General features: G+C 42.3%; 1 long non-coding RNA gene across 1 annotated transcript in view; it reads left to right on the top strand.

Annotated features, from left to right (window-relative positions):
• LOC130360692 (uncharacterized) overlaps positions 1 to 27460 on the top strand; it is a 77147-nt gene that overhangs the window by 12528 nt on the left and 37159 nt on the right. Inside the window, exons 2-3 of the long non-coding RNA XR_008890761.1 lie at positions 11005 to 11113; positions 15005 to 15079. This is a non-coding gene — a long non-coding RNA (uncharacterized LOC130360692). The remainder of the gene's footprint in view (positions 1 to 11004; positions 11114 to 15004; positions 15080 to 27460) is intronic.

The following is a 27460-nucleotide window of genomic DNA, read 5'->3' on the forward strand; positions in this document are numbered from 1 at the left end:
TAACTCTATGGGATACTGGTTATTGGCTCAGTAGACCCTAAAACGTCAACCCCTAATAAAGAAAACCCCTACTATTAAGAATGAAAACAACAAGCTCTTGCAACATTACCTAAATTTGTCTATAATGTTTTAAAATACATGTTATATTGCTCTTGTCAGGTGCATTTTTCTCTTTCTTCCTGCTATTTTACCCTTCATTAAATGAGGAGCCTATTTCTTCCAGGCATGGTTACTTTGTAATAAAGATATCATTTTTGTAATGCTCAAGAGAAGTACATCCTCTGGAAATCAATGGATGTATGAATATATGTAATTTAGATCAGTTCCTATCAAGGTTAGGCCCACATAACAGACATAGATCTGTAAGTGAGCTTAGAGCTTTAGGTGAGCAACATCTTCACATTAGGATCAGCCCCACCACAATTTTTTCCATAACAGTGGCAAATTTACCTTTTTTCAAATTACTTTCTATTGGCTTAAAAAAAATAAAACTGTCTTGCGAATAATGTAAATGGTGTATAAAAACACTATTCAGTTAGAATATGGAGAATTAACATTCTATGGAAATACGAAAACAAGTGTGCTGTGATAGAGTTAATGCTTTCTAGCCCTATTGTTTACACTGGTAGCTAGGACTACTCCTCTGTGTCTGGGTGTGGTTCAAGTTGCTGAGCCTATTAGGATCCTCCTGCTAGCATCAAAGTCACATGTAGGGAAGCCTCCTTCATTCATGCCTTGCCTGTGAAAGTTCTTATACTGTAGTTTGCATTCTCTGTGATATAGTGCATTTGTCTTATCTGGTTCTCTGATCTTTTGGCTTGTCTCTAGACTTCTCTTTTGCTCTCCGTTATTGTATTCTGTTATCTCCTGGCTTAGACTCGGCTTGTTTGGACTTCACTTTCTGTGTGTGTTTAGTTGTATTTTTGTTAGTTGTGTGTCTCCAGCTGTTTCCCCTACCTCATCAGTTTTTGTAGTTTCTTATTTTTCCTTGTGACTGTCCCTCACTTATTTAAGATAGGGACCGTCTTTGTGGTTGTGGACCTGTTATTTAGGAAGGGTACACAAGTAGGCAGGGACAGAGGGAGTGGGTAAGTTTAGGGCTGCACTCAATCCCTGCCCAACGTGACATTTTCACAAGTCTAACATGTACCTGCATTTGCCCTTTTCCCAGCATTATTAAAGCTATGTCTGCTTTGGTGGAGCAAATGCAGGGTCTCACTCAGCTGGTCCAGGATTTAGCTGAGAAGGTACAGCAGAATAAGCCATTCTCAATACCAGTCTAGTATAAACCCAGGACTTGATTGAGAGGCTGGAACATCAGGAGCAGCTGATTCAGAGACTGTTGTCCAGCATCCTGGAGCTCAAATCATCTCACACTACTGTTCCTACTTCTCCTCTTTCAGCTCCCTAGGAACCACAGGTTAGTCTCCCGGATCATTTTTCCGGAAACCAGAAAACGTTTAAAACCTTTTGTGAGAGCTGTAAGTTATATTTTCTTTTGAGACCTTACTCTTCTGGTACTGAGGCCCAGAGAGTAGGCATTATTATATCCCTTCTGCAAGGAGGGCCCCAAGAGTGGGTATTTTTTCCTTGATCCTGATGCCCCTGAGTTATTCTCAGTGGATTCTTTGTTTGCGGGATTGGGTCTTTTGTACACAGAACCTGACCGAGCTGCATATGCTGAGTCTCAGTTGCGTACATTAAAGCAAGGACGCAGACCAGTTAAGGTGTACTGTGCAGACTTCAGGAAGTGGTGTGTGACCTCAAAATGGAACATCCCAGCCTTGGTTTGCCAGTTCATATTGGGGTTATCTGAAACTTTAAAGGACATGCAAGTAACTTACCCCTCTCCTGACACCCTAGATCAAGCAATGACTTTAGCTGTGCAGTTGGATAGAAATCTGCTGGAACGCAGACGGGAATGTTCTTCCTCCTCTGTCTCTTCTTGTTTGCCTGACTCTACTGTTTTTAGTCATCAACTGGTGTCTGAGGAGGAACCGATGCATCTTGGCTCCATATCTACTCCAGAGAAGCGTAAAAGGTCCCGGTTTCTCATTGGCCTGTGTTTCTATTGTCCAGAAGATACCCATTTCATCAGGACCTCTGCCAAGTGTCCACGTCCAAGTGGTCATCAAGCCAGCCACTTGGGCGCACAGGTATTTTCCGTTTCCCAAAAATGTAAACCTGCCAATCTTACTCTGGGGGAAATTGATATGCCTGTTATTTCAACTTATGTTTCATCTGGGACTCCTAAGAAGCCAGCTAAAAGTGTTCGTCTGAAATCTGAGTCTGAGAAATGTGAGGAGGATAATTGTGAACTAGATGACACCAATGAATGGTGTGATATATGGGATGAGGACATGATTGAGGAGATTAATGGTCCACCCGTGGTTAAGTATGTCCTTCGGCCCTCTCAAATTTTTGAGGGTCCTGTGGCCCCTCTTAAAAGGGGGGTACTGTGATCAATGGCTTTGTCAGAACCCGTAGGGTTAATGCTTTCTAGCCCTGTTGTTTACACTGGTTGCTGGGACTATGCCTCTGTGTAAGGTTCAGGTTGCTGAGCCTATTAGGATCCTCCTGCTAGCATCACAGTCACATATAAGGAAGCGTCCTTCATTCATGCCTTGCCTGTGAAAGTTCTTATACTGTAGTTAGATTTCTCTGTGATATATTTGTCTTATCTGGTTCTCTGATCTTTTGGCTTGTCTCTAGACTTCTCTTTTGCTCTCCATTATTGTACTCCGTAATCTCCTGACTTAGAGTCGGCTTGTTTGGACTTCGCTTTCTGTGTGTGTTTAGTTGTATTTTTGTTAGTTGTGTGTCTCCAGCTGTTTTTGTAGTTTATTATTTTGACTTGTGACTGTCCCTCACTTATTTAGGTAGGGACTGTCTTCGTGGTTGTGGACCCATTATTTAGAATGGGTACACAAGTAGGCAGGGACAGAAGGAGTGAGTGAGTTTAGGACTATTCTCAATCCCTGCTTGATGTTCAGTAATGCTAATGATGCATGTAAAATAATAGAGAACCCACAGGGTGTATCTAGGAATTTACCTATTTTTCTCCATAATTAGAGAATTATGACAATGCCACCAAGTATAAAAAACATCCCAACAGCTATACTTTTCCTGCAGTTTATGAATTGAACCAAATGGGATAGTAGTATTTTTTTTTATCTTTAAGAAGTTAGCACATTTCAAGGTTATTATTGAACGTACTATACATTGTTGGTATTAACCCCTTAACGACGCAGGACGTATATTTACGTCCTGCGCCGGCTCCCGCGATGTGAAGCGGGACCGCGCCGCGATCCTGCATCATATCGCGTCGGTCCCGGCGCTCATCAACGGCCGGGACCCGCGGCTAATACCACACATCGCCGATAGCGGCGATGTGCGGTATTAACCCTTTAGCTGACCGCCGCTTCTAAAGTGAAACTGAAAGTGACCCGGCTGCTAAGTCGGGCTGTTCGGGACCGCCGCGGTGAAATCGCGGCATCCCGAACAGCTGACCGGACACCGGGAGGGCCCTTACCTGCCTCCTCGGTGTCCGATCGGCGAATGATTGCTCCGTGCCTGAGATCCAGGCAGGAGCAGTCAAGCGCCGATAATGCTGATCACAGGCGTGTTAATACACGCCAGTGATCAGCATAGGAGATCAGTGTGTGCAGTGTTATAGGTCCCTATGGGACCTATAACACTGCAAAAAAAATGTAAAAAAAAAGTGTTAATAAAGGTCATATAACCCCTTCCCTAATAAAAGTTTGAATCACCCCCCTTTTCCCATAAAAAAAAAAAACATATGTGGTATCGCCGCGTGCGTAAATGTGTGAACTATAAAAATATATAATTAATTAAACCGCATGGTCAATGACATGCGTGCAAAAAAATTCCAGAGTCCAAAAAAGCGTATTTTGGTCACTTTTTATACCATTAAAAAATGAATAAAATGTGATCAAAAAGTCCGATCAAAACAAAAATCATACCGATAAAAACTTCAGATCACGGCGCAAAAAATGAGTCCTCATACCGCCCTGTACATGGAAAAAAAAGTTATAGGGGTCAGAAGATGACATTTTTAAACGTATATGTTACGCCGAGCGCTCCGGGTCCCCGCTCCTCCCCGGAGCGCTCGCAACATCCTCTCATTCGCAGCGCCCCGGTCAGACCTGCTGACCGGGTGCCCTGCAATATCACTCCCAGCCGGGATGCGATTCGCGACGCAGGAGGCGCCCGATCGCGATGCGCATCCCGGCTCCCGTAACCTGACCCGTTCCCCGTCTGTCTTGTCCCGGCGCGCGCGGCCCCGCTCCTTAGGGCGCGCGCGCGCCGGGTCTCTGCAATTTAAAGGGCCACTGCACCACTGATTGGCGCAGCAGGCCTAATCAGTGTTATCACCTGTGCACTCCCTACTTATACCTCACTTCCCCTGCACTCCCTCGCCGGATCTTGTTGCCATTGTGCCAGTGAAAGCGTTCCCTTGTGTGTTCCTAGCCTGTGTTCCAGACATCCTGCCGTTGCCCCTGACTACGATCCTTGCTGCCTGCCCTGACCTTCTGCTACGTCCGACCTTGCTCTTGTCTACTCCCTTGTACCGCGCTTATCTTCAGCAGTCAGAGAGGTTGAGCCGTTGCTGGTGGATACGACCTGGTTGCTACCGCCGCTGCAAGACCATCCCGCTTTGCGGCGGCCTCTGGTGAATACCAGTAGCAACTTAGAACCGGTCCACCAACACGGTCCACGCCAATCCCTCTCTGGCACAGAGGATCCACCTCCAGCCAGCCGAATCGTGACAGTAGATCCGGCCATGGATCCCGCTGAAGTCCCGCTGCGAGTGGCCGCTTCCAGCCTTCGATTATCCTTGCCGGATAAATTTGATGGGGACTCTAAGTTTTGCCGTGGCTTTCTTTCGCAATGTTCCCTGCACTTGGAGATGATGTCGGACCAGTTTCCTACTGAAAGGTCTAAGGTGGCTTTCGTAGTCAGCCTTCTGTCTGGGAAAGCTCTGTCATGGTCCACACCGCTCTGGGACCGCAATGACCCTGTCACTGCCTCTGTACACTCCTTCTTCACGGAGATTCGAAGTGTCTTTGAGGAACCTGCCCGAGCCTCTTCTGCTGAGACTGCCCTGCTGAACCTGGTCCAGGGTAATTCTTCTGTTGGCGAGTACGCCATCCAATTCCGTACTCTTGCCTCCGAATTATCATGGAATAACGAGGCCCTCTGTGCGACCTTTAAAAAAGGCCTATCCAGTAACATTAAAGATGTGCTGGCCGCACGAGAAATTCCTGCTAACCTGCATGAACTTATTCATCTTGCCACCCGCATTGACATGCGTTTTTCCGAAAAGGCGTCAAGAGCTCCGAAAGGATATGGACTTTGTTCGCACGAGGCGGTTTCTCTCCCCGGCTCCTCTCTCCTCTGGTCCTCTGCAATCCGTTCCTGTGCCTCCCGCCGTGGAGGCTATGCAAGTTGACCGGTCTCGCTTGACACCTCGAGAGAGGACACGACGCCGCATGGAGAATCTTTGCCTGTACTGTGCCGGTACCGAACATTTCTTGAAGGATTGTCCTATCAGTCCTCCCCGCCTGGAAAGATGTACGCTGACTCCGCACAAAGGTGAGACAGCTCTTGATGTGAACTCTGCTTCTCCACGCCTTACTGTGCCTGTGCGGATATCTTCTTCTACCTTCTCCTTCTCTGCTATGGCCTTCTTGGATTCCGGATCTGCAGGAAATTTTATTTTGGCCTCTCTCATCAACAGGTTCAACATCCCGATGACCAGTCTCGCCAGACCCCTCTACATCAATTCTGTTAACAATGAAAGATTGGACTGTACCGTGCGTTACCGCACGGAACCTCTGCTAATGTGCATCGGACCCCATCACGAAAAAATTAAATTTTTGGTCCTCTCTAACCGCACTTCAGAAATTCTTCTTGGATTACCGTGGCTTCAACGCCATTCCCCAACCCTTGATTGGTCCACAGCAGAAATCAAGAACTGGGGTACTTCTTGTCACAAGGACTGTCTTAAACCGGTTCCCATTACTCACAGTCGTGACCCTGTGGTTCCCCCGGTATCTGGTCTTCCTAAGGCCTATCTGGACTATGCTGATGTTTTTTGCAAAAAGCAAGCAGAGACTTTGCCTCCTCACAGGCCTTATGACTGTCCTATTGACCTCCTCCCGGGTACTACTCCACCCCGGGGCAGAATCTATCCTCTGTCTGCTCCAGAAACCCAAGCTATGTCAGAGTACATCCAGGAGAATTTAAAAAAGGGGTTTATCCGCAAGTCCTCCTCTCCTGCCGGAGCTGGATTTTTTTTTGTGTCCAAAAAAGATGGCTCCCTACGCCCTTGCATTGATTACCGCGGACTTAATAAAATCACGGTAAAAAAACGCTACCCCTTACCTCTTATCTCGGAACTCTTTGATCGCCTACAAGGCGCCCACATCTTTACCAAACTGGACTTAAGAGGTGCTCATAATCTCATCCGCATCAGTGAGGGGGACGAATGGAAGACTGCATTTAACACCAGAGATGGACACTTTGAGTATCTGGTCATGCCCTTTGGCCTGTGCAACGCCCCTGCCGTCTTCCAAGACTTTGCTAATGAAATTTTTCGTGATCTCCTATATACCTGTGTTGTGGTTTACCTGGACGATATTCTGATTTTTTCTGCCAACTTAGAAGAACACCGCCAGCATGTCCGCATGGTTCTTCAGAGACTTCGGGACAATCAACTTTATGCCAAAATGGAAAAATGTCTCTTTGAATGTCAATCTCTTCCTTTCCTAGGATACTTGGTCTCTGGCCAGGGACCACAAATGGACCCAGATAAACTATCTGCCGTGTTAGATTGAACACGCCCCTCCGGACTCCCTGCTATCCAACTTTTTTGGGGTTCGCCAATTATTACAGACAATTCATTCCACACTTCTCCACTATTGTGGCCCCTATCGTGGCTTTAACCAAGAAAAATGCCAATCCTAAGTCCTGGTCTCCCCAAGCGGAAGACGCTTTTAAACATCTCAAGTCTGCCTTTTCTTCTGCTCCCATGCTCTCCAGACCTGACCCATCTAAACCCTTTCTATTGGAGGTAGATGCCTCCTCAGTGGGAGCTGGAGCAGTTCTTCTACAAAAAAATTCTTCCGGGCATGCTGTTACTTGTGGGTTTTTTTCTAGGACCTTCTCTCCGGCGGAGAAAAACTACTCCATTGGTGATCGAGAACTACTGGCCATTAAATTGGCGCTTGAGGAATGGAGGCACCTGCTGAAGGGATCAAAATATCCAGTTATTATATACACTGATCACAAGAATCTCTCCTATCTCCAGTCTGCCCAACGACTGAACACTCGCCAGGCTAGGTGGTCGTTGTTCTTTGCCCGTTTTAACTTTGAAATCCATTTTCGCCCTGCTGACAAGAACATTAGGGCCAATGCCCTCTCTCGTTCTTCTGATGCCTCTGAAGTAGAGGCCTCTCCGCAACACATCATTCCTCCGGACTGTCTGATCTCCACTTCTCCAGCTTCCATCAGGCAAACTCCTCCAGGGAAGACCTTCGTTTCTCCACGCCAGCGTCTCGGGATTCTCAAATGGGGACACTCCTCCCACCTCGCAGGCCATGCGGGCATCAAAAAATCCTTTCAACTCATCTCTCGATTTTATTGGTGGCCGACTCTGGAGACTGATGTTGTTGATTTCGTGCGGGCTTGTACTGTCTGTGCCCGGGATAAGACTCCTCGCCAGAAGCCTGCTGGTCTCCTTCATCCTCTGCCTGTTCCTGAACAGCCTTGGTCACAGATTGGTATGGACTTTATTACGGCCTTGCCCTCATCCCGTGGCAACACAGTTGTTTGGGTGGTCGTTGATCGATTTTCCAAGATGGCACATTTTATTCCTCTTCCTGGTCTTCCTTCAGCGCCTCAGTTGGCAAAGCAATTTTTTAAACACATTTTTCGCCTTCACGGTTTGCCCACGCATATCGTCTCGGATAGAGGCGTCCAATTCGTGTCTAAATTCTGGAGGGCCCTCTGTAAACAGCTCAAGATCAAATTAAACTTCTCTTCTTCTTATCATCCCCAATCCAATGGGCAAGTAGAAAGAATTAATCAGGTCCTGGGTGACTATTTACCGCATTTTGTTTCCTCCCGCCAGGATGACTGGGCAGATCTTCTACCATGGGCCGAATTCTCATACAACTTCAGAGTCTCCGAATCTTCTGCTAAATCCCCATTTTTTGTGGTGTACGGCCGTCACCCTCTTCCTCCCCTCCCTACTCCCTTGCCCTCTGGTTTGCCCGCTGTGGATGAAGTGACTTGTGATCTTTCCACCATATGGAAAGAAACCCAAAATTCTCTTTTACAGGCTTCATCCCGGATGAAAAAATTTGCTGATAAAAAAAGAACTCCCCCCATTTTTGCTCCCGGAGACAAGGTATGGCTCTCCGCTAAGTATGTCCACTTTCGTGTCCCCAGTTACAAACTGGGACCACGCTATCTTGGTCCTTTCAAAATCTTATGCCAGATTAACCCTGTCTCTTACAAACTCCTTCTTCCTCCTTCTCTCCGTATTCCCAATGCCTTCCATATCTCTCTCCTTAAACCACTCATCCTTAACCGCTTCTCTCCCAAAGTTGTTTCTCCCACTCCTGTTTCCGGTTCGTCTGACGTCTTCTCTGTGAAGGAGATTCTGGCCTCCAAGATTGTCAAAGGTAAAAGATTTTTTTTGGTGGATTGGGAGAACTGTGGCCCAGAGGAGAGATCTTGGGAACCTGAGGACAACATCCTAGACAAAAGTCTTATCCTCAGGTTCTCAGGCTCCAAGAAGAGGGGGAGACCCAAGGGGGGGTACTGTTACGCCGAGCGCTCCGGGTCCCCGCTTCTCCCCGGAGCGCTCGCAGCATCCTCTCATTCGCAGCGCCCCGGTCAGACCTGCTGACCGGGTGCGCTGCAATATCACTTCCAGCCGGGATGCGATTCGCGACGCAGGAGGCGCCCGCTCGCGATGCGCATCCCGGCTCTCGTACCTGACCCGTTCCCCGTCTGTCTTGTCCCGGCGCGCGCGGCCCCGCTCCTTAGGGCGCGCGCACGCCGGGTCTCTGCAATTTAAAGGGCCACTGCGCCACTGATTGGCGCAGCAGGCCTAATCAGTGTTATCACCTGTGCACTCCCTACTTATACCTCACTTCCCCTGCACTCCCTCGCCGGATCTTGTTGCCATTGTGCCAGTGAAAGCGTTCCCTTGTGTGTTCCTAGCCTGTGTTCCAGACCTCCTGCCGTTGCCCCTGACTACGATCCTTGCTGCCTGCCCTGACCTTCTGCTACGTCTGACCTTGCTCTTGTCTACTCCCTTGTACCGCGCTTATCTTCAGCAGTCAGAGAGGTTGAGCCGTTACTGGTGGATACCAGTAGCAACTTAGAACTGGTCCACCAACACGGTCCACGCCAATCCCTCTCTGGCACAGAGCATCCACCTCCAGCCAGCCGAATCGTGACAGTATAAATTTTCCTGCATGTAGTTATGATTTTTTACAGAAGTACTACAAAATCAAACCTATATAAGTAGGGTATAATTTTAACCGTATGGACCTACAGAATAATGATAAGGTGTAATTTTTACCGAAATATGCACTGTGTAGAAACGGAAGCCCCCAAAAGTTACAAAATGGCATTTTTTCTTCGATTTTGTCGCACAATGATTATTTTTCCATTTCGTCGTGAACTTTTGGGTAAAATGACTGATGTCACTGCAAAGTAGAATTGGTGATGCAAAAAATAAGCCATAATATGGATTTTTAGGTGGAAAATTGAAAGGGTTATGATTTTAAAAAGGTAAGGAGGAAAAAACGAAAGTGCAAAAACGGAAAAACCCTGAGTCCTTAAGGGGTTAAAGGGGTACTCCACTGGAAAACATTTTTTTTTTAAATCCACTGGTGCCAGAAAGTAATACACATTTGTAAATTACTTCTATTTAAAAATCGTAATCCTTTCAGTACTTATCAGCTGCTGTATACTCCACAGGAGTGAATTTCCTTTCTGTCTGACCCCAAGTGCTCTCTGCTGACACCTCTGTCGATTTTAGGAACTGTCTAGAGTAGGAGCAAATCCCCACAGCAAACATATCCTGCTCTGGACAGTTCCTGATCCTTTTTGTGATGTTTAAATTATGTCATGTCCACTGTGAACATTAGCTGTTGAAAGACTCAGGTGTGAGCCGATAGGCGTGCAGTGACGCCCAGCTATGTTAAGCTGAATAAACCCTTTACAAGGATATATTGTGTGCCGAGACTCTTTTTCTGAAGTTCCTGACATGGACAGAGGTGTCAGCAGAGAGCACTGTGGTCAAAGAGAAAGGAAATTAAAAAAAGAAAAGAACTTCCTCTGTAGTACAGCAGCTGATAAGTACTGGAAAGATTAAGATTTTTTTAAATAGAAGTAATTTACAAATCTGTTTAACTTTCTGGCACCAGTTAATAAAAAATAAAAAAATTACAAAGTTTTCCAGAGGAGTGCTCCAATGGAAAAATGCTTTTTTTTTTTTTTTTTTTTTTTTTTTTTTTAAATCAACTGGTGGCAGAAAGTTAAACAGATTTGTGAATTACTTCTATTTAAAAATCTTAATCCTTCCGGTACTTATCAGCTGCTGTATGCTCCAGAGGAAGTTCTTTTCCTTCTGAATTTCTTTTCTGTCTGACCACAGCGCTGTCTGCTGACACCTCTGTTCATGTCAGGAACTGTCCAGAGCAGGATAGGTTTTCTATGGGGATTTGCTCCTGAATTTGCTCCAACACTTTAGGGGAAATATGTTGGAGGTTGGTAATAAATAGGTCTTTAGGTAAAATACATGTATTTCATAAGTGCATGATGGTATATAGAGTAGGATGATTTTGGGGAATATTTAAAAAATAGACGCCAAAGTAAAATACAGATAGATGAATGCAAAATATACTCTGAATATACTGATATTCATATTGTTCTAAAGTTTGTATTTTGTTTCCCCTAAAGCACGAGGCTCTATGGTCTACACACCTTGTCAATGCATGGGTCTCAAGCTGTAACTTATGAGGTTGACAATTTCTACTTTGTTTCTCTGTCCGATTGCTTACTTTGCAAGGTAGGTGCATCTCTAAAATTCTGCATACCATTTGGTTTTAAACAGCTGCCTAAATTGCTTTGTATTAACATAATCATTTTCAGAATTCCTGATGTGGAGTAGACAGTGGTGCAACAAAGCCAGTGAAACACTCTTTGCAGGATTACTGTGTCTTTGATGTAAAATACGGTCAGGCTCTTTGATAAATGATACTGCTGATAGTAGATGCAGTCTGAATTATGTTTTAACACAATGTACTTGATAGAAAATGTCTAACCTCAAAAAGAAGTTTACCATATTAAGATGAGCACAGTGGATTTAATATATAAAATCATTTTTTTGTCACTTCTCTTTGATGGGTGTGAACAATTACAGACCGATCTGTCATCATTCATAATCCTGCGCTATTAAAGTAATTTTGAAGCAATATCTTGACACTATATAACACAATAAATAGGGTTTCTCTACTAATGTAAATGTATGTTACAAAGTATATATACTGAAAAAGAGAGTGGATGGGCACTGCTAGAGATCGACCAGGTGTATAACACAATTAGTGTATTCGGGTGTGCAGCTGGATCAGTGGTGCTGGACACAGTCGAGGAAGTCTTAATATATATTCACAAAAAGATAGAAAATATGTCCGCACTCACCATACCGTAGTAATGAGTAAGCTTTATTGAAATCTTCAGAATTTCATGTAGAAAGCCAGTATCAAAAACACCCGAGTGCAGGGAGGGGGGAGCAGATCCGAACACGGAGACTAGGAGCAGCTGTCAGGAACAACAGCACCGTTTCACGTTATACATGCATCTTCCGGTTCCTCTGTGGATAACGTGAAACGGTGCTGTTGTTCCTGACAGCTGCTCCTAGTCTCCGTGTCCGGAGCTGCTCCCCCCTCCCTGCACTCGGGTGTTTTTGATACTGGCTTTCTACATGAAATTCTGAAGATTTCAATAAAGCTTACTCATTACTACGGTATGGTGAGTGCGTGCATATTTTCTATCTTTTTGTGAATGTATGTTACAAAGTGTTGATACATCAATTGCATTTTATATACATACATTTTGTTAAAATTTCACCTTGCAAAAAGCTAAAACACATTTAAAAGGATATTTTGGCCTTAGACATCCTATCCCTTATCCAAAGGATAGAGGATAAGATGTCTGATGGCAGGGGTCCCGCTGCTGGAACACCCCCCAATCTCGGTGCAGCCCCCAGCATTCTGTGCTGGGTGCTGCTCCCGAGCTGACCAGGCCGGTCATTCTGCATTTATTCAAGTGGCCTTCGGATGTGCTAGTCAGGGAGGGGATAATGCCTTACTTCTGACCTACTTGTCTGATTTAAGTTTGTCAGGTATCTGTGTAGCAACTCCAGGAGGTTATGATGGTAACATCTCACCAGGAATGGATACATTGTTTATCTGCACCCCCTTCTTATCATCTTCTCGCTCAGTATAAGGAGCAACCTGGTCTGGTGAGATACCAATAAACAATATATCTAACCAAGTGCTTGTATTTGGCCAGCACCATAATAATCTATCTTTATTTAACTGTCTTTCTTGGAGATAAACTGATCACCTATGTGTAATGTGTTTCAGTACAGGGTGCTCTGGGGCTCCCTTATACTTGCCAGCCTTGTGGGGTCATCATCCCTATTGACCTTTTATCTTTTCCTAAATGTTGTTTCCTGGCCTTCATACCAAATGGGTCTTTTTTTATCTGGCCTTCTAACCAAAGATGATTGGGTGCAGACTGACAGTGCAATTTTAACCCCTTAAGGGGTTAAAATCCATATGATGGCTTATTTTTTGCATCGCCAATTCTACTTTGCAGTGACATTAGTCATTTTACCCAAAAATTCACGGCGAAATGGAAAAAAAAATCATTGTGCGACAAAATCGAAGAAACTTTTGGGGGCATCCGTTTATACGCAGTGCATATTTCGGTAAAAATTACACCTTATCATTATTCTGTAGGTCCATACGGTTAAAATGATACCCTACTTATATAGGTTTGATTTTGTCGCACTTCTGGAAAAAATCATAACTACATGCAGGAAAATTTATACGTTTAAAAATGTCATCTTCTGACCCCTATAACTTTTTTATTTTTCCATGTACAGGGCGGTATGAGGACTCATTTTTTGCGCTGTGATCTGAAGTTTTCACGGTATGATTTTTGTTTTGATCGGACTTTTTGATAAATTTTTATTCATTTTTTAATGGTATAAAAAGTGACCAAAATACGCTTTTTTGGACTTTGGAATTTTTTTGCGAGTACGCCATTGACCGTGCGGTTTAATTAATGATATATTTTTATAGTTCGGACATTTACGCACGCGGCGATACCACATATGTTTATATATTTTTTTTTTACACTGTTTTATTTTTTTATGGGAAAAGGGGGGTGATTCAAACTTTTATTAGGGAAGGGGTTAAATTACCTTTATTAACACTTTTTTGTTACATTTTTTTTGCAGTGTTATAGGTCCCATAGGGACCTATAACACTGAACACACTGATCTTTTACACAGATCACAGGCGTGTATTAACACGCCTGTGATCAGTGTTATCGGCGCTTGACTGCTCCTGCCTGGATCTCAGGCACGGAGCAGTCATTCGCCGATCGGACACCGAGGAGGCAGGTAAGGGCCCTCCCGGTGTCCGGTCAGCTGTTCGGGACGCCGCGATTTCACCGCGGCGGTCCCGAACAGCCCGACTGAGCAGCCGGGTCACTTTCACTTTCACTTTAGAAGCGGCGGTCAGCTTTGACCGCTGCTTCTAAAGGGTTAATACCGCACATCGCCGCGATCGGCGATGTGTGGCATTAGCCGCGGGTCTCGGCCGTTGATGAGCGCTGGGACCGACACGATATGATGCGGGATCGCGGTGCGATCCCGCTTCATATCGTGGGAGCCGGCGCAGGACGTAAATATACGTCCTGCGTCGTTAAGGGGTTAATCTTAGGGATTGTGAAGCCCTAGTGTCTACTCATGCTGCTTCCAGCTCCAGGCTGTGTCATTCAGCAACTACATGGTCTCCTCATGCTGCCAACACCTTAATGCTGTGTCATTCAGCCACTACATGGTCTCCTCATTGTGCCAACACCTCCATGCTGTGTCATTCAGCCACTATATGGTCTCCTCATGCTTCAGCCACATCCAAGCTGTGTCATTCAGCCACTATATGGTCTCCTCATGCTGCCAACACCTCCATGCTGTGTCATTTAGCCACTATATGATCTCCTCATGCTGCTAACACCTCCACGCTGTGTCATTCAGCCACTATACGGAGTCCTAATGCTGCCAACACCTCCACACTGTGTCATTTAGCCATTATATGGTCTCCTCATGCTGCCAACACCTCCACGCTGTGTCATTCAGCTACTATATGGTCTCCTCATACTAATGCTACCTCCAGGCTCTGTCATTGTGTCGCTCTGCAGCAGTGATTCTAAAAGCGATGCCTGTAATCTGCATGTCATACTGAATAACAGTATTGTTTCACTACCCCAGCACACTCCATATGTTAGAGCAAAGCAAAGTGTTCTACACCCCTATTGAGGCTCTCTGTAGGCCAGAAATAGCTGTTTTTAATATGGATTCACCGCCAAAAGACTTGGATCGAACCACATTTTCCCGGAAAATTCGGCGAATCGGCCGAATCAAATTTTTCAAAAGTTCGCTCATCTCTAGCTGTACCTAAGCAAATTTTGCAGTAAGAAACTCCATGTGTCTTTTTCATTAAGAAACTTTAGCAGCACAGTAAATTAGTCGGTACTTAACCTGGCAAAGTCAGAAAGGAATTAACAGAATAATCAATTGCAGAAGGTTAGAGGGCAAACCCAGGGCAGATCTCTCCAATGAAAGATACTTGTTACTGTTTCATGTATAACTATTATCTGCTTTCAGGATGTATCACAACAAAGACATCAAAATCAATAATAAGGAAACAAACAAATCTCATGGGAAGACCTCATGCTGCAGGTAAATGTTCTTGCTGGTTTCTAAATGATCACACTGATGGCAAACTAACACTAAACTGACTTGTTTTCCAAATAAATGTTAAAACATTATTTTTATGTACCATTTACCAAAATCGCTTGCATTACAAGAGGTTACTCTTAAATAAGGCAACATGAACCTCAGTGACTGCTGCTGTAAAGAAAATGATCACATTTTACAGACCCAGGAGCCCAGCAGCTGACACCCGCCACTAATGGCTGGCATAAGAGATCATTCTGATGCTGGTCATTTAACTGTTTAAATGCTGAAAAACAATAACTCATAGTGCTGAAATGAGTGGACACCACTTCTAAAACATATTTTTGTATATTTTGGCTATTATTACACTTTTTTTTGCTGCTGTGTATAACTTAACATGTATATATATATGTAGAGGGTAGGCAGCACAACCACGTATTCTAGAAGTCTTGGGGTGCAGGCAAGGATAGCAGTCCCAATCGCAGACGGCTCGAATAATCCAAGATGCAGAAAATATAGCAGCACACCCAGTAGTAAAGTGCAAAAATTGGGATTTATTGACCCATATCAAATGCGACGTTTCGACGGCATCCCGCCATCTTTTTCAAGCATGCTTGAAAAAGATGGCGGGATGCCGTCGAAACGTCGCATTTGATATGGGTCAATAAATCCCAATTTTTGCACTTTACTACTGGGTGTGCTGCTATATTTTCTGCATCTTATATATATATATATATATATATATATATATATATATATATATATATATATATATATTCCTTGGCAGTTTTATTGTTCTGATTAAAGTTAAAATAAGTCTGCTAGTATGAGTAGGAGGGTACCTTGAATATTCCTCAAATTAAATGTGCAAGAGTTTCCAAAATTGCAGCCAATGTGGATCTTAAAGGGGTACTCTGGTGCTTAGACATCTTATCCCCTATCCAAAGGATAGGGGATAAGATGCCTGATCACGGGAGTCCCGCCACTGGGGAACCCTGTCATCTTGCACGCAGCACCCCAGTTAAATCAGTCCCCGGAGCATGTTCGCTCCGTGTCTGATTACCAGCGACCACAGCGCTGGCGGCGTGTGACGTCACGCCTCCGCCCCGTGTGATGTCACACTCCGCCCTTCAATGCAAGCCTATGGGAGGGGGCTTGACAGCTGTAGGCTCCCATAGGCTTGCATTGAGGGTTGGAGCATGACATCACACGGGGCGGAGGTGTGACGTCACACGCCACCGGCCCTGTGGTCGCCGGTAATCAGACCCGGAGCGAACATGGGGACTGATTTCAACTGGGGTGCTGCATGCAAGATCACGGGGGTCCCCAGCGGTGGGACCCCACGATCAGGCATCTTATCCCCTGTCATAGAACAATCTACCTCTGAAGAAGCAGTGTAACTGATTCTGAAACAAGTTTCTTAAAGGGGTACTCCGCCCCTAGACATCTTATCCCCTATCCAAAGGATAGGGGATAAGATGTCTGATCGCCGCGGTCCGCTGCTGGGGAGCCCCGGGATCCCCACTGCGGCACCCCGCTATCATTACAACACAGAGCGAGTTCGCTCTGTGAGTAAAGACGGGCGATACAGGGGACGGAGCAGCGTGACGTCATGGCTTCGCCCCTCGTGAAGTCACGGCCCATCCCCTTAATGCAAGTCTATGGCAGGGGGCATGACAACCGCCATGCCCCCTCCCATAGACTTGTATTGAAAGGGGCGGGCCGTGACGTCATGAGGGGCGGAGCCGTGATGTAACGATGCTCCGGACCCTGTATTGCCCGTCATTACGTGCAGAGCGAACTCGCTCTGTGCTGTAATGATAGCGGGGTGCCGCAGCGGGGATCCCGGGGCTCCCCAGCAGCGGGACCGCGGCGATCAGAAACCTTACCCCCTATCCTTTGGATAGGGGATAAGATGTCTAGGGGCGGAGTACCCCTTTAAGTGGCTGCTATCGCCTCCTGTAAATTCTTGTTAACAAAAAAAAATTGAGGAGGTTATGTATGTTGATGTCCTCAAGCAAGATTTACAAAATCTACGTGACAGGATTCAGCATACAAAGGAATATGTTTATTTTTTGGATGAAGGAAGCACCACAATGAAATGAATCATTATGGATTTCAAATCTGAGTCTTAACAATGGAGACAGAAAGAGGACAATTTGGAGAACTTTCTGCAAGACTGCTTTTAGCCTGATTCTTTAATTGCAAAGAAAGAGATAAAGTCCTGAAAGCTGCCTGTCACAAGCAGACTATCCGACCTGTATAAGGCCATAGTTTCTCTGTTTACTAATTTATCTTTGGGATTACAAAAACCGAGAGCCACGTTCTCTGAGGTTAACCCTTTAAGGATTGAGCACTTTTTCACCTTAAGGATTGAGCCCTTTTTTGCAATTCTGACCATTGTCACTTTATGCATTAATAACTCTAAGATGCTTTTGCCGATTATTCCGAGATTCCGAGATAGTTTTTTCATGACATATTCTACTTTAACATATCGGTAAATTTTTGTCGTTACTTGCATCCTTTCTTGGTGAAAAACCACAAAATTTCATGAAAATTTTGAAAATTTAGCATTTTTCTAACTTTTAAACTCTCTGCTTGTAAGGAAAATTGATATTTCAAATAAATTTTATATTGATTCACAAATACAATATGTCTACAATATTACCTATTTTAACTTTTTGAAGACATTAGAGGGCTTCAAAGTATAGCAGCAATTTTCAAAATGTTCATGAAAATTTCTAAATCTGAAGGGACAGATGTTACAGAACTACAACTCCCAGCATGCCTGGGCAGTCTAGGCATGCTGAGAGTTGTAGTTTTGCAATATCTGGGGGGCTACCATTTGGGCACCACTATAGAGTGGTCTCCAAACTGTGACCCTCCAGATGTTGCAAAACTACAACTCCCAGCATGCCCAGACAGCCTTTGGCTGTCTGGGCATGCTGGGAGTTGCAGCTTGGCAACCACTAGAAGGCAGCAGTAAGGATCGCTTTACTACCACCTTCCTTGATGCTCCGCGCCGTCGCCTCCCTACCCGCACCGCTGATCTCCGCTGATGCCACTGATGATCGCCAGTCCCTACCTTATGAAAGTCCCCAGGTACTGGCTGCCATCTTCTCCCCCCGCTCTGCCCGATATCCAGGGGTGGGCAGAGTGCGGGGTTTCCATGGTAACCCCCGTCTTCAACTGCCATAGGTCAGTAGTCATTGCAGACTAATGGCAGGGGATAGGAGGGGGTGGCACCACTGCAACCTCGCTCCTATCCCTTAGGATGATTGGGGCTGTCACGAACAGCTCCAATCATCCCTATTTTCTGGGCGATCGGGTCACCAGAGACCCGATCAGCCCAGAATAGCTCTAAATCGACGATCTGAGTTGATCAGCGATTTGCCGCGATTGTCGACACGGGGGGGTCTTAGGACCCCCCTGGGCGATATGCCGGGATGTCTGCTAAACGATATCAGTGATATTGGCGAGTGTCAGAGACCAGAATTCCCATGGGCGTAACCATACGCCCTCAGTCCTTAAGGACTTTAAAACGGGGGCATATGGATACACCCTCAGTCCTTAAGAGGTTGAGAGGTCTCTCGAAAAACATAAAATTCCTTATTCTATGCTATATCTGGCTCATTCCAGACAAAGAAGTAGTAGTTTTCTTCAATACACCTGAGGAAGCTAAGAATTTGTTGCAGCTCCATTTTATTTATTGCTAACTGAACAAGCCACAGTGTGAATTTTACTTTAAATGGTACCTGTCACCATCAATGAAATGTAATATATTATAGACTAACCTGATTGAATTACTTCTCTAATATTCTTCTTGATAAAACATTTTTGCACCTTTATGTCTTAAATTAACCCCCAGAAATTTGGCCACCAGGGGTCCTCCTTCTGGTCCTGCCTGCAGTCCTGCCAGCAGATTGTCTCCTGCAGCAGCCTGGCAAGAGACCAAAGTTAGGAAATTCAGGGGGGCCTCAGCTCAGCACAGGGTATGGAGCTCCCTTTCCCTTTGAGCTGAGCTAGACTGTGTAGCAGGGTTTTCCAACCAGGGTGCCTCCAGCAGTTGTAAAACTACAACTCCCAGCAAGTCTGATGAGCCAAAGGCTGGGAGTTGTAGTTTTGTAACAGCTAGAGGCAGCCTGGTAGGGAAACATTGCTGTAGAGCCACGATGGCTTCAGTGCATAGTGCTAAACATTATGCTAAACATTGTGCTTGATATTTCTGTACATTTTGCAGCTACTTGGCAGAGCTCAGAGACTGTAAAGTTTAGTTAGAGTTCAGAGCTATGGAGTGTGTGCGGTCTCAGCCAATCACAGTTCATCGCACACTAAACTACTCTAGGCTTAATGTTCAGAGCAGCATAGCAGAATAAGGGAGGAAGTTCTTACCTGCAAGGCTTCAGATGGTGTCACCCCTGCTAGGGAATGGCCCTTCCTAGTACATGATGATGACAGAGCAGAACATACAACAAAATATCAAGGCAGAAAACTAAAAAATAAAATAAAGACAAAATAAAGGCATTTGGTGGTTTATTATGATGGGGAGAGAACTGGAAAGATTAAAACATTTACCATGATCATGACAGGTACACATCTAACTTGTAAGCTTTATTTATATTTTTCTTATTAGGGTTATGCTGTTTGTTATATGTACAGTTGTCCCTTCCTGCTTTTTTACTTGCTTAGATATTAGTTACTTTGTAAAATGCCATTTTAGGCAATAAATAAGGGGTTTCTAGTCTTTGACCCATGAAGAGGTCTCATGGCTCCCTTATATCTGGAGTGAACCTAAACATCATGGAGGAGCCATTCCTTTGCATTGGCATTCCCATTTTATTGGCTCACAGTGAAATGTATCCATTGTAGGTGAATGGACAATGTTACTTAGTTTTTCTAATTCACAACTGTTACTTTGTTGGAGCTCTTTCATTATGTATGCCTTTAAGGGGCAAAATTCTCTAATTTACCGGCTTCTCAATGATATTTCAACCCCTTCTATTTACTTTATTGTACCTTTATGTATTCATGATATATAAGAGGTCTGGAAGCATCACAAATACACTTATTAGTGTTTTCACATTAAAACTCCTTCTCATCCCATGTTGTCTGTTTGCAGGAGACATGCTTGACCACTGATAAGGCCTACTTCTATATACTTCTATATTCTTCACTCTTGTGGGGTTTCTTACTTTTTGGGAATGTAAGTGCCAAGTCATTGATCTGGGTGGCAGATTTGTTTCTGGGTGGCAGATAGATAATGCTTCTTAGAAACAATTTTTTTAATTTGATACTTCCTTAAGCATTTTCCTAATATACTTCATAAAAAAAATTGATAGCTTAAGATGTGAAAAAATTGTTTAAAAAAAATGTCCACAAGGGGTCTCTTTCGCTTTCATTTTGCAAATGAACTAAGGCATCCAAATATTTTTGGTCCTAGCAACAAGAAATTTGGAGCTATTTGCTAAGGGAAGGGGAAGGGGTGTGTGCTACTCTCCCTGCTCTGCTCCATCAGGTGCAGTGTATAATCCAGCTTTCACCAGTGTGAGCTGAAGCCCTGTGAGATCCAGACAGGACCCAGACAGCTTGCAGTCTTTCCAGAAGAGGAGCATTTCCATGCACCCTAACAAGCAATACACAGTTTTTATATTATTTAAATTATTATTTATAAGCAAAATGATTTCTCTTTGGTCATTTTATGAACTTATTTCGTATGTACTTACTATAAATCAGATTTCACATGATTGTATGGTCTTAATGGTTATATAAAGCATGCATTTTGGGCACAACACTGTGCAAATGTAAACATGTTTATAGAAACTCTGTATTTTTGTTGGGCATAAAATGCAGGTTTTCCTTGTGTATGTGCCCCATAAAGGTTTACATGGCTGCAATAGAGTTATATAGAGCATGCACTTTAGGCACAAAGCTTTGCAAATGTAAAATGTTTTTGCAGATCTCATGACAAGTTAGAAGGAGGCAGGTAGGAGCACATTCATCATGCTCTTGAAGAGATGCCCCCAGCCAGCAGGAGAAGGGTCAGAAGATTAAGCAATGTAAAATATAGATCAAAATGTATTTTACATATAAATACATGATTATGTATATAGGTCTTAGGACACATTACTACACTGCATTTAAATGATAGTAATGCTTTAAGGCCGATTGTCAACCCAGATATGAATATAGACTCATGGTAATTTTGATAAACCTGAATTCTGTGGGTTTAACTGAAGGCAATTTTGGCTCTCTATTTTGAAACTGAAAATGTCCTACACACTAAGTTTGATATTCTTACCTGTTTCACCCATATCTATACAGGTGTATATAGTTTACAAGCTTAGGAATTGTGCAGAACAGTTTGTTCATATTTGGGATGTGGTTATACCCAGAGTATTCCCTTGCCTGCTTACAAAATTTACTATTACAGCACCATATGAATTAATAATACTTACCCAGCTACGTTACAACATTCCATTATAATTCGTGTCCTTTTTTTTTTTTTGACATATGTTATTTTTGTGCCTATTAGTTAACCCCCTTTTTTCTCCTCAACTTCTAAAAATCATAATGCTTTCAGTTTTCTATCTACAGACCTATATGAGGGCTGGCTTTTTGCACCAGCAATTTTACTTTGAAGTGACATCAATCATTTTACCACAAAAAAAAATAAAAAAATATTTGTGGGGCAAAAAAATAAAATAAAAACAATGCCATTTCTACACAGTGCACTTTTTGGTAAAAATTACACATTGCGTCCCATTTACGAAGGCTTTTCCGAGTAGATCTTGCACGTTTTTTTGTGTCGCATATGTTGTGCACCAGAATTTACTGACCAAAAATTCAAAAAACCCTACTAACTCTCCACTTTACTTAGGAAAAAGGGACGTATCTCCAAAAAAAAAAAAAAAAAAAAAAAAAAAAGCTACAGTTTCCAAATAAACCTACAAATTTACTAAGTCTGTGATTAACAATATCCCACAGAAGTACTCAGCATTTAGAAGTGAACTCTATACAGCAGTCTATACAAATAACCCAAGAAACTAATTGGCACTCACCACTTCGAATTAACTCAAACTACTTTAATAATATCCACAGACACAGCTACAGTAACGTGGTCTGGGCTGTGAATAAGAGTGTGTAGCAGTTATGTCTGGAATATTCTTTTAAAGTGAATCTAATAGCTTAGACAAAATCAAGATCACAATAGTGATACAAAATATAAGCACTATTTCATTCTATATATCTACTATGTAAATATGAAGCTATTGCAAAGATGTGGAGAGTTCTTGTATCAATCCAGTATGTTAAAAAGGAAACAGTGATACTCAATAATTTAATAAAACTCACAGAAAGGACTCAGAGACAGTTATAGCCAAACTCTTTCTGTATTCTTTTTAGTATAAACAGGAACAAATCTCAGCAGGTTGTAGCAGAAACTCCTCTTACTGCTGCTGAGATCCAATCTCATATTTGGGAAAAAAAAATACATAAGGGAACATGGACCTCGAATATGACCATATAAATAAGTCTAAAGACTCCAAAATAGAAATATTATATCCACATCCTGCAAACTGTACTGTTATCTTTTTTAGAATTTATTTTTAAGTGTTTTCCTTAGCATTTTTCTTTGTTTGTTTTTAATTCTTTTTAACTTTCCTTGTTTTTTTCTTTTGCTAAAGACTTTAAAATAACATTTGACCTCAGTCTTGTTCTTTGCCTTAAAATATAATTTGAAACTATAATGAACTATAATGAAAGCAGAGAAAGAAATGCTGTTTATCAATCCATTACAAACTCCATGGTAACAGTTCGTAAGGTTAAAAAACAACATACATCCCTCTAGTTCAGCCTATTACACTCCAGAGAAAGGCAAAAAAATAAATAAATAAATTCTATCAGGTAGTAGCATATTTTTCTCATCTAAAAAAATAAAAATAAAGAAAATCCCTCCTAAATAAGAATACATATCTGGACTCTAGAAACAATATCTTGAACATTTGTACACTCTAAAAATGCACCCAGGCCCCTTTTAAACTCTTTTATTGAGTTCACCATGACCACTTATTCTGGCAAACAGTTCTATAGTCTTACTGCTCTAACGGTAACTTTTTTTTTCTTTAGACTTTGAGTATGTTCCTTTGTTATAGATACAGTCTTGGATATAAATAGATCATGAAAGATATCTCTGTAAAGCCCTCTGGTTTATTTATACATATTTATTTATTAGGTCACCCTCACCCCTACTTTTCATTATAGTGGACAATAGTCTACCTATTACATTTATTACTTTGGTAGCCTGCTTAAAAACTGGCTCTAGCTCGGCTTTGTAGGCCAGTGACTGAAACTGTACACAATATTCTGTGTGCAGCCTGACTAGTGATTTGAAAGGTGTTGGATATATTGCCACAGGGCAAAAAGCAAATTGCATATATTTAAAACAGTACAAATATGCTGTTTTTAATGTAAAATAACTTAAGTAGCTGTACTGTTTTTCTCTCCATGGATGTGATCTCTTCCTATTTTTTGTTTATTTTTATTTTTGAGACTGTGCTGCATTTCTTTCTGGGATAGATAAATGAGAGAGTTTCCCTTATCCTTCTGGGCTTCATCTGTTATTCCATATATATCATGAATACCTTTCTCCTTATCATCCTCTATAATTCCTCATTATTTTTTTAAAGGGCTGGCAATCACATATTTATATAATTAAAAAGCATGTTATGATTTGTTTAACTTTTTTTTTTGACAATAAGTATTTCAGGCTTTGCTGCCTTTATCTGTATTTATTTATTATCTCTATAACAACACTTTTTCCTTTCTTTTTCCCCTTTCCTTTCTTTTTTAGTAGCTTAAATCCTCTATTTTATCTTTTGCCCACTTTACATTTTTATTTATCAGTACTGAATTTTTCTTGTTTCTGACCCTTTTAGGCTGGGTTCACATATATGAAGCATCTGGCATAGTTTCCCTTCCGCATGCATCAGAGGTAAACTGACGCTGGGACTGATCCCATTCATTTCAGTGTGACAGTTTACAATCATACAGCATCTCAATTTTGACATTGGATTGTTGAACACACCGGACAGCACTGGACAGGGGAATGCAGCTTGCTGCATTCCTCTGTCTGGTGCCAGAAACAATGGATGCAGGATGCCATACAACTGATGACAACTGATGCACATGCCGGACATATGTGAACCCAGCCTTACACTGTCACCTGTCACCTGTTTCCTTTATGAGATCCCCAGATTTCACAGTTTATAACGGGTTTGTTGATATTGTCCATAACATCCTTTTTGGCAATTTATAGTAAAACTTTATATAAAGGCAAACACCTCCATCTTTCTGATTATTAAAATCCTTTCTGAACAAACTGGAACCCAGTAAGTTAATGATGCAGTCATCTAGCTAATTCCCTTTATGTCATATTTTTCTCAGACATTGTTTAGTCCATATCTCAAATTTTTGGGTTGAATTCTTGCATTGTCGGTACACAATTTAGAGTGTTTTAACCTATTTATAAATTTTTACTGTAAACTCACCCTTATTGACTATTCTAACTCCTTCCTTGGCTCCACCTCCTGTCTCCACTATCTTGCCCTGTAAATGTTTAGTTCCCCCCGCACTCACTTTTGTCTCTTCACACCTCCATCCTTCTAGCCATTTCCTCAACAAATATGAGATGCTCCATTTAGCTAAAGAGCATGCTTGTGACCAAGTATTTATTTTAAATAAACATTCAATAGGGTTGTGTAAATCAGATATTTGCTAGGCCTCATTCACACTGCTGTCGGGTTACGTTAGGGGGAGCTCCATGGTCAGTTCTGTCAAATTTATCAGAGAAAACAATTGTGCTTGCACAATTTTTTTCTCCACTTAACTACTGTAAAATTACAGGATCACCGATGGACCCAATGCAAGTGAATGGGGGCCATCAGGACCCAGCAGTAGCCATCCGCATCCAACCTATTTCAGTGTCCGTTAAGCTAAAGAAGAAAAAAAAAAGAGCAGATCAGACCCTGGAAGGGTTGGATGCAAACAACAATGTGAACCTAGCCTTGCTAACAAACATTGCAAAACTGAAAACAGGGATGATATGCCTTGGGTTAAAAATACCTGTATTGATTTTCCTTTTTTGCGTTTAAAAGCTTTTTGGCCTATTTATGAAACTTTATATACTTTTATATGATTCTCATAGTCCAAAATATTTAAAATTCAGGAATCCAATAAAACATAAAAGACACTTAATATATCATTACAGATATGATTTGACTGAGATTTGAAGGTTTTCAGAAACTATTATTTTAACATATATCTTCACCAAAATACAGTGATTTCCAAAATAAGATACATAAAAATGAAATTTACAACAAAGATTTTTTTTCTTTAATTATTTTCCATACATTGTTAAGGCCACGAACCCATGTCTTTGAAAGTATAAAAATTTTACATTAAGCTGGTTTTCACACAAGCATTACATCTGCAGATGGTGTTCAACTGCATGAAATTAATTAGTATATGTGCCGATTCTACATAATTAATTCCACTGAGGCCCATGAAATGTGATTTTTAATAAAGGCTTTTAGCTTTTGTCTGTTCATATGTTATATACTGTATGTTGTACATGAGAGAGAATAGTGAATTAAATAACAGCAAAAATATTAAAAATAATTCTTCTAAGTGAATGTTTCTTTATTGGATTTACATAGAATTTCTGATGCATTCATACATCTTTATTAATAATAACATAATAATGATAATAACATCATTATTTTTACAAGGAAAAGTTCTATTAGTAGCTGAATGTTTGTAGTGTACGAGCGAGCTCTTTTTCTGATAATATAACTATATTTGTACATCAATCTTAAAATAATGTTTTCTGAATGGTAAATTATACCAGTTAGGATACTGGTGGTTGGTGTTTAACCCCTTAACGGCGCAGGATGTATATTTACGTCCTGCACCGGCTCCCGCGATATGAAGCGGGGTCACGTTGCGACCCCGCATCACATCGCGTCGGTCCCGGCGCTCATCAACGGCCGGGACCCGAGGCTAATATCACACATCGCGATCGCGGCATTGTGCGGTATTAACCTTTAGAATCGGCGGTCAAAGCTGACCGCCGCTTCTAAAGCGAAAGTGAAAGTATCCCGGCTAGTCAGTCGGGCTGTTCGGGACCGCCGCGGTGAAATCGCGGCATCCCGAACAGCTTGCAGGACTCCGCGAGGGCCCTTACCTGCCTCTTCGGTGTCCGATCGACGAATGACTGCTCCGTGCCTGAGATCCAGGCAGGAGCAGTCAAGCGCCGATAACGCTGATCACAGGCGTGTTAATACACGCCAGTGATCAGCATAGGAGATCAGTGTGTGCAGTGTTATAGGTCCCTATGGGACCTATAACACTGCAAAAAAAAGTTTAAAAAAAGTGTCAATAAAGGTCATTTAACTCCTTCCCTAATAAAAGTTTGAATCACCCCCCTTTTCCCATAAAAAAAAAATAAAACAGTGTAAATAAAAATAAAAATAAAAATAAACATATGTGGTATCACCGCGTGCGTAAATGTCCGAACTATAAAAATATATTGTTAATTAAACTGCACAGTCAATGGCGTATGCGCAAAATAATTCCAAAGTCCAAAAAAGCATATTTTGGTCACTTTTTATACCATTAAAAAATGAATAAAAAGTGATCAAAAAGTCCGATCAAAACAAAAATCATACCGATAAAAACTTCAGATCACGGTGCAAAAAATGAGCCATCATACTGCCCTTTATGTGGAAAAATAAAAAAGTTATAGGGGTCAGAAGAGGACATTTTTAAACGTATAAATTTTCCTGCATGTAGTTATGATTTTTTCCAGAAGTGCGACAAAATCCAACCTATATAAGTAGGGTATCATTTTAACCGTATGGACCTACAGAATAATTATAAGGTGTAATTTTTACCGAAATATGCACTGCGTAGAAACGGAAGCCCCCAAAATTTACAAAATGGCGTTTTTTCTTCGATTTTGTCGCACAATGATTTTTTTCCCGTTTCGTCGTGAATTTTTGGGTAAAATGACTGATGTCACTGCAAAGTAGAATAGGTGATGCAAAAAAAAAGCCATAATATGGATTTTTTGGTGGAAAATTGAAAGGGTTATGATTTTTAAAATGTAAGGAGGAAAAAACGAAAGTGCAAAAAAAAGTGGTCTTACACTAAGGCCATGTTCACACATCCAGAATCTCTGTGCAGAATTCTGCCAGAGATTTAGGAGCAGCAGAGTCCCATTGATTTCAACAGGATTCTACTGTGCTGTGCACATGGCTGAAATTCCGTTTTCCATGTCCGCACAAAAAATTAACCTGTTCATTCTTTGTGCGGATACGCACGGAATGC

This window comes from Hyla sarda, chromosome 3, assembly GCF_029499605.1.
Source record: "Hyla sarda isolate aHylSar1 chromosome 3, aHylSar1.hap1, whole genome shotgun sequence".
Lineage (NCBI taxonomy): Eukaryota > Metazoa > Chordata > Amphibia > Anura > Hylidae > Hyla > Hyla sarda.